Raw genomic sequence first — 8,043 nt, forward strand, 5'->3', positions numbered from 1 at the left:
CCTGGTGGTAGCAGAAAAGACAGAAGAAGCGAGCCATGTTTTTGTTTGAGCAGGTCTTTCTCTTTTCATGTTAACCCCGAGTTTCTCTATCTCCTTTCTCTTTGTTTCTTTTTCTTGCAATTGAATTCAGCGGAAGACTAAAGGGGACTGGTACAGAGTTTTTATCAAAGGGGATGAAGTATCTAAATTTACCAGCCTTACTATCCAGACTTCCCTCTGTCTTCCTCACTGTTTGTCTGCATACCAAGCAGTTAAGAGGAATAGCCTGGACAGATCTGCCATTGTTTCATGTTCTTCACATCACTACTTCCTTCTGCTGACGTTTGTAACAAGAGAAGATTATAGTCAGAAAAAGTCCCTGCCCAATTTTTTGGGGGCAAACCCACAATATTTTCCATTCCCCCTTTTAATTACATTCGCTCTGTGGTTTGGGTAAGCAGACCACATTGCTTGCCGCCTAAATTATTTTCCAAGTACCCAACTGCACCATCCCTGCACACATCCCCAAATCATCTCCTACGTGTGTTCAGGCAAGCTGTCTTTTAGGACGTTGAGTTATATCCTCTATTATGATCTATAATTACAGCATCAATGTCTATACACCTTTTGTTACAAATACATGCTAATTATTTTTTCCTGTTTCAAGATTATTAAAGCAGTTCCTAGGCATTAAAGGATACTGTCAAGAGAGTCAATATTGAACAGAAGATTGGCTGGGGGGAGAACAGAAGTTTCCATTGATTAACTTAATAACTTTACACTGGCCATGATGCCTCTTAATATGTTTTTGACAGTTAGTAATTGGTGGATTTCCCCTACCTCCCTTTGAATTATTTTGTGAAATCAAATGGGTCATTATGAAGCCTAAATACGCAGTAATCTTATTTTATTTTATCATGTCAAAATTAGCTCCATTTGGAGATGTGCAAATTGTGTTTGTCAGTACTTAGCAAATGTTTCACCGTGATGGAAAATTGCCTCTACTTTTGTCAAGAGCTCAAGATTATAATAAACGCCATGGTGATGCAGAATGGCTCATGGGTCTGGAAAACCTGAGGAAGTGGGCCAAGACTATCATGGATTTTTTTTTTTTAATGCAAAGAAGAAAAAGCGTAAAAATGGTTTTCTGAATCCAAGATACTGTGATTTCCCCAAGACTCCATATTTTATGAGAGAAGCTAGACATGAAAGGGTTTTCTCAGCCTGTGTGAGAATTTTTTCTCTTTTCTACTTTAGTTTCCCTTTGGTTTTCCATCTTTCACTATGAATTATAGGCCTGGTTTCAATTTTAAATTTTGAACATGGGACATGCCTGGGAGACCTTAATGATCTTAATTCTCAATTATAGGATCTATTTACCAAAATCACTCTATCTGATGACCCAGGAATGTGCAGGAAGACACGAGAAGGTACCATGTTAAACTCAAAAGTAAAATCTAGGTTAGAGGTCTCATGGTAGGAAGGGCTCTGGCTCTTTTGGCTATTGGTTCTTGGAAACTTGGGTGAAGAAGTCACCTGTCTGTGGGGGCAGTATTCATGGCGCACCTAAGGAAGATGAAGCAGAGCCTCTCAGGGCTTTGCCAGAGTCAATTAGCACTCCCTATTATCTGATGTTTCATTACCTTCTGAAGTTTCTTACGGAAAGTCTCGCAAGAGGTGTTTTATGAACAAGTTGTAACTATTTTTATGGATTTTAGTGAGTTAGACCAGATTCATGACCCACAACCACATTTGCCATTATGAGCAATATAGACTTTATTTTTTCCAGATTTTGCGCAATGAATATCAATTTTCCCCTCCTTTCAGTAGCACTTAAGGGTGACGTTTTAAGAGTTATTTTATGTGGTCCTTTACAACTGAAATGAAAATGAAAGGAGATTTTGAGATGTAAACTAACCTTTGCCCCTGTTTGAAATCCTGGGGACTGGGGGTTCCCTTTTAGCATTAAGTGCCATGGGGGTGTGCACAGAACGTGAGGAGAGAATAGAAGAGGGTCCGTTAAATCAGAGTTAGGGCTCAGGGAGGGCTTCCCGGCAGAGTGACAAAAACTGAAGGTGGAAAGGGTTGGCTAGGTAAGAATGGCAAATTGGACATGACACTCCCCATGTCTATTTCGGTCACCGCTGTTTCCTCAGGGCTTAGCGGGAAGACCTGATTAAATATAGTAGGCGGTCAATAAATAATGGATGTGTGATTGCGGAAAGGGCCATTAATGTGCTGTCCTTCTACAGCAACATGCTTGCATTCAGCAGGAACGTAGCCCTATGCAAATATTTTGGGCAGCAGCAGACTCTCGGGAGGAAGAGCTTCAGGGCAGATGGTGTCTCAGATAAAAGCTCTTACGTGGCTGCCTCCTGTATCTTCAGCATCTTCATTACGTCACTGATTGGGAATATGGATAGGAAAAACCAGGAAATAAATGCTAATGATGATCGCCTCAACTTCCTTCACTAGTGAAATTTGGGCTCTCATCTGGGCTCACCATGGGTGCGTGGTGCTCTACAGAAGTGGCCACAATCCTGAGGGGACAGCAGATGACTTCTGGTCCAAAGGGAGCCTGGCTTCAACTACTGGCCTGAGAAAAAGCTGCAGAAAAGAGTTTGGGCAAAACAAAAGTGAGCATTTGCTGGTTCTGCTCATCAGGTAAGATACTCTAAGGCCAGATGGGATTTTCTCCGAGCGTCTCTGCACTGCTCTAAAGAGATAATGAGCTAATATGCCACTTTCTCCTTGTCAAAATATATCAGAAGCAGCCGTGCACGTTAACACTGTCCTGAGAACAGTAGGGATAAATAACTCACAGGGCATGGTGATTGCCCTAATTTTGACTCAAGTATTTTTTGCAGTCCATAAGGTAGCAGAAAAAAGAGTGGATGAAGATGTTTAACTTGCGATTTTTGTTGAGGATGCTAGTAGCATGGAAGCTTCTGTCACTGTCCTTCTCCGAACAGCTCGAACGATAGACCAGCACACAAAACGTTTCCGGCACAGACTTTGCTCCAGTAGTTCTGCCTTTGAAAATAACTTGATAACGGCTACAAAGTTCTTTCCAGCCAGAGCCCCCTGTCCTCCGCCTTCAACCACCTCCAAAACACATCTGAGTGTTAGAAGGGCGACTGGGTGGGAGTGGCCTGGGAGCACAGTGGATGTGAAAGGCAGCAAGGTCTATTGGCACATTCCCTGGAAGTGGAAGGAGATTGTGCCACCAGGAAAGTATCAACACGTTCTCGTCCCCTCGGGGAAAAGGGCTTGACAATTATTTTGATGCAAGGCTGCCACTGCGAAGTATTTGCTCAACGACAGGAAAGGCCTTCCTCTCAACAGATGCAGCACCCCCCCCCCACCCCCCCTTCGGACTCACGTCTTGGCAAGAGCATCTTGGGCTGGATTTCAATCCCGACTTGTCCCCTTGCCTGGGAACAGCCAGCACAACTGTATATGGCAGCCATAATCTAATGTACCCTTTGTTTTGTTTTTTGTTTTTTTAATTTTTTTTTAATGTTTATTTATTTTTGAGACAGAGACAGAGCATGAATGGGGGAGGGTCAGAGAGAGAGGGAGACACAGAATCTGAAACAGGCTCCAGGCTCTGAGCTGTCAGCACAGAGCCCGACGCGGGGCTCGAACTCACAGACAATGAGATCATGACCAGAGCTGAAGTCGGAAGCTCAACCGACTGAGCCACCCAGGTGCCCCTCTAATGTGCCCTTTGGACAATGATTCTATTAGTACTGCAAGAGGTGGCTGCAGACAGGTATCTTTGGCGGGTTTGTTCTTGGCACTGTGCCATTCTTCTTTCCCTATTCCTTTTGTCTGTGCTCCTCTCTCCTCTCTCCGCCTGCTACCTTCAAGCTGGACCTCCAGTGTCAGCACATTATCCAGATCTTCCCTCTTAGTCTTCAAATTCTTCCTCCCTCTTGGTTCTTTCATTAAAAAGTACTCATCCTCGGGGCACCTGGTTGGCTCAGTCGGTTAAGCATCCGACTTCGGTTCAGGCCATGATCTCATGGTTCGTGAGTTCGAGCCCTGCGTCGGGCTCTGTGCTGACAACTCAGAGCCTGGAGCCCGCTTCAGATTCTGTGTTTCCCTCACTCTCTGCCCCTCCGCCACTCACACTCTGTCTCTGTCACTCTCTCAAAAATAAATAAACATTAAAAAAATTTCCTCATCCTCTGCTCCATTCCTCCAAGACCCTCTGAGGGGGCAGTGCTTAATCTGGTTAATAAATTGGTGCTAAGTTGCTAATTGTTGATAAACTGTTACTCTTCCAGATAGAACCTGGATGGCCTTTATATGTTGGGCCACAGGATTTCCATTTTAGTAGAGATCTTTAGGGCATTAACTCCAAAGGAAATGGACACCGTGAATTTCATGTCCTATGGCATGGCCAATAGAAAGATGTTTCAGGCTGAGTTTTCTTGCATTTCTCAGGCACACTAGGTAGGCGGTATCGCTAGGCAAAATGTGAATTCAGTGGATAACCTGAAGTGATATTCAGAAGTGTTGGGCAAGCTGGAGAAGCGTATTTATAAACATTTCAATTTTTTAAAAATATTAATGACACTATTTTAACATTTTGTAGAATGCAACTCTTACCTGCTCTCCTTGTTGTACACTTCTCTTTTGCTTTCTTCCCAACGTTGCTGTACTTATTTAAATTTATTGTTCTGTAGAATAAATTTATTTGCATCCTTGTCCAGAAACAACCAAAAAGTCTTGGCGTGGTTAGCTTCAGTCATAGCTTGATCCAGGAGCTCCTATTTTCAGGCCCTGGCTACTCTTCTCCTCCTGCGCCATTATTCAGTAATCTTAAATGACCCTTGACTTTTAACCTCTATATCAAAAAAAATTTTTTTTAACTTTAAAAAAGCTATCTTAATTTTTGAAAAATTTAATTCAGGTATGATTGACATAGAACATATTCATTTGAGGTGTACAACATAATGATTTGCTTTGTATATATTGTAAAATGATCACCACTGTAAGTCTAGTTAACATCTGTCACCATTTATAGTTACAAAATTGTTTTCTTGTGATGAGACTTTTTAAGATCTACTCTCTTAGCAACATTTAAATACACAATACAGTACCATTAACTATAGTCCCCATGCTGTACAAAATAGTACAAAAACTATTTTGAAATCATTTTAAATTTGTGAAAGAGTTTCAAAAGTCATTCAGAAAGTTCTTGAATACCCTCATCCCGCTTCTAGTAATGTTAACTTCCTGGGTGGCAAAAGTACAATGCTCAAAACTAAGAACTTAATACTGTTGCAATCTAAATAAAAAGACTGAGGGTCGCCATTTTTTTCCATGGAAATCTGCTTCAGCATCCAGTTGAGGATCTCGCGTCTTACTTAGATGTCACATATCCTTAGTCTCCTCCATTCTGTGACATTTCCTTAACCATTTTTGTCTCTAGTGACCTTAATACTTTCAAAGAGTACTGATCAGTCAGTTTGTAAAACATCGCTCAATTTGAGTCTAATGTTTTCTCATGATGAGACTGAGGTCATGCATTTGTGTTAAGAATACCTCAGAAATGGGGCGCCTGGGTGGCTCAGTCGGTTAAGCGTCCGACTTCGGCTCAGGTCACGATCTCGCGCTCCGTGAGTTCGAGCCCCGCGTCGGGCTCTGTGCTGACTGCTCAGAGCCTGGAGCCCGTTTCAGATTCTGTGTCTCCCTCTCTCTCTGCCCCTCCCCCGTTCATGCTCTGTCTCTCTCTGTCTCAAAAATAAATAAATGTTAAAAAAAAAAAATTAAAAAAAAAAAAAAAGAATACCTCAGAAATAATATAGACTCTTCTCAGGCCGTCATATTGGGGGTACATGATATCAGGATGTCGTATTACTGGTAATGTTAATTTAACATGGTGTCAGCCAGGTTTCTCCAATGAAAAGTTAACAATATCTCCCTTTGTAATTAATACATATCTTGGGGGAGATACTTTGAGACTACACAAATATCTTATTTTTCCTCAAACTTTTGCCCATTAATTTTGGAAATCATCAATTGATTTTGCCTGCAACAATTTTTACTGTATTATTCTAATAGTAATTTTCTAGTTCCCTCATTCCATCTATATTTATTGGCTGGAAGTTTTCTGTAAAAAAAGCTGTCTCTTCTCCATTGATATATTTATTCAATTACTTATTGGTATCATTACCAATAAATGTCCATGACATGGACTTTTATTTTATTCTATAAATTACAACCTGACTAGTCACGTTGTACATTTATTTTATTCTGTGGACATTTATGGACATTTATTTTATTCTATACTGTCATTATACAATCCAATAATGTCATTATTTATTTTGTTTTTCAAATGGTTCATCTTTGGCTATTGGAAGCTCTTTCATGCCTTTTGATATGCCTCCATCATCATTATTTTTTTTTTTACGTTTATTTAATTTGAGAGAGAGAGAGAGAGAAAATGTGTGAGGGGGAGAGAGGCAGAAAGAGAGAGAGACACAAAATCCAAAGCAGGATCCAGGCTCTGAGCTGTCAGCACATAGCTCCATGTGGGGCTTGAACTCAAGAACCATGAGATCATGACCTTAGCCAAAGTCAGACGCTTAACTGACTGAGCCACCCAGGCACCCTGCCTCCGTCATTGTTGTTGAACCCTTCCCAACTTTCTAGCACTTTGAGATGCAACAGATTCATATGTTTTCTCTTTTGTAGTCCCAGAATCAATCATGTCTCCAAGGAGCCCTGGTTCCTTTTGTTGGAGAATGGTATTTGGAACCCAAGATCTGGGTGCTTAGGTATGCTTATCACTCCTGGGGTGTCATTGTGTCTAGGCCTTCTCAAAAACAAGGCTATGAAATACACTAGCTCATGCATACACACACATATTTATTTCTGAGTATATCAGAAACCTATCCATCTATTTGGGCATGTATTTTATTTATTTGTCTGTCTATCTATCTATCTATCTATCTATTTTGAGAGAGAGAGTGTGAGCGGGGGAGTAGGGGAGAGAGAGGAAGAGAGAGAGAGAGAGAGAGAGGGAATCCCAAGCAGGCTCTGTGCTGATAGCACAGAGCCCAATGCAGGGCTCGATCTTACCAATCATGAGTTCATGGCCTGAGCCGAATCAAGAGTCTGATGCTTAGCTGACTGAGCCAATCAGGTGCCCCCATTTGGGTACATATTTAAAAACCACAAATTCATACTAGTACCTCTAATATCAATCCAAAAATCTTGGGGTTCATTTAACCTCCCTTCTTTCCTTATTTTCTTAAATTAGTTTATTTCTTTTTAATTTCTTTTTAATTTTTTGAAGGAGAGCAAGAGAGTATGCATTCATGTGAAAGTAGGGGAGGGGCAGAGAGAGAGGGAGGGAGAGAATCCCAAGCAGGTTCCACACTCAGTGCAAAGCCCAACACGGAGCTCGATCCCACAACTCTGGGATCATGACTTGAGCCCAAATGAAGAGTCGCACGCTAAACCGACTGAGCCACCCAGGCGCCCCCTTTCTTTCCTTATTTTTAACTTTTTTCTCTGACAGTGAGAAGCTGGACTCTCATTATCTACACTATATTTACCTATTTTCTCAAGCCTGGTATAAACATATAAAGTTGTGACCAAATTGCTTCTTTCTCTTTCCTAGGAGTTCCAGAAAAAGTTCCAAGATTGGTTCTTACCGGGCTGGGTTCTGTGCTCATCCCTGATCCATTTACTGTGGCCAGAGGAGTGGATCAAGCTGATGAGTCAGGCCTGAGATACATGTCCACTCCTGAGACGGTGTGTGTGTGTGTGTGTGTGTGTGTGTGTGACACTGTCCCATCTAAACCATAAGGATTAGTGTAGATGAGGGGTGGTTCCCAGAAATTAGAGTCCAATTATCAGAAGAAAGGGAAATAATTCTGGGCAGGTTAAAACCACAGATGTTCACTGCTCCATCGAGTGGGACAGTAGTACAGCAATGTCAATACTGAGAGAGGTGAGGGGTGGAGGAGTGAAGCGTAGAAATACTTGCACGGATGCAAATGACTGCCAAAAGGTGAGTTGGTTTTTCCTTTTTTTAAAGTATGT

This window comes from Panthera onca, chromosome C1 (genome assembly GCF_046562875.1).
Source record: "Panthera onca isolate mPanOnc1 chromosome C1, mPanOnc1 haplotype 2, whole genome shotgun sequence".
Taxonomy (NCBI): Eukaryota; Metazoa; Chordata; class Mammalia; order Carnivora; family Felidae; genus Panthera; species Panthera onca.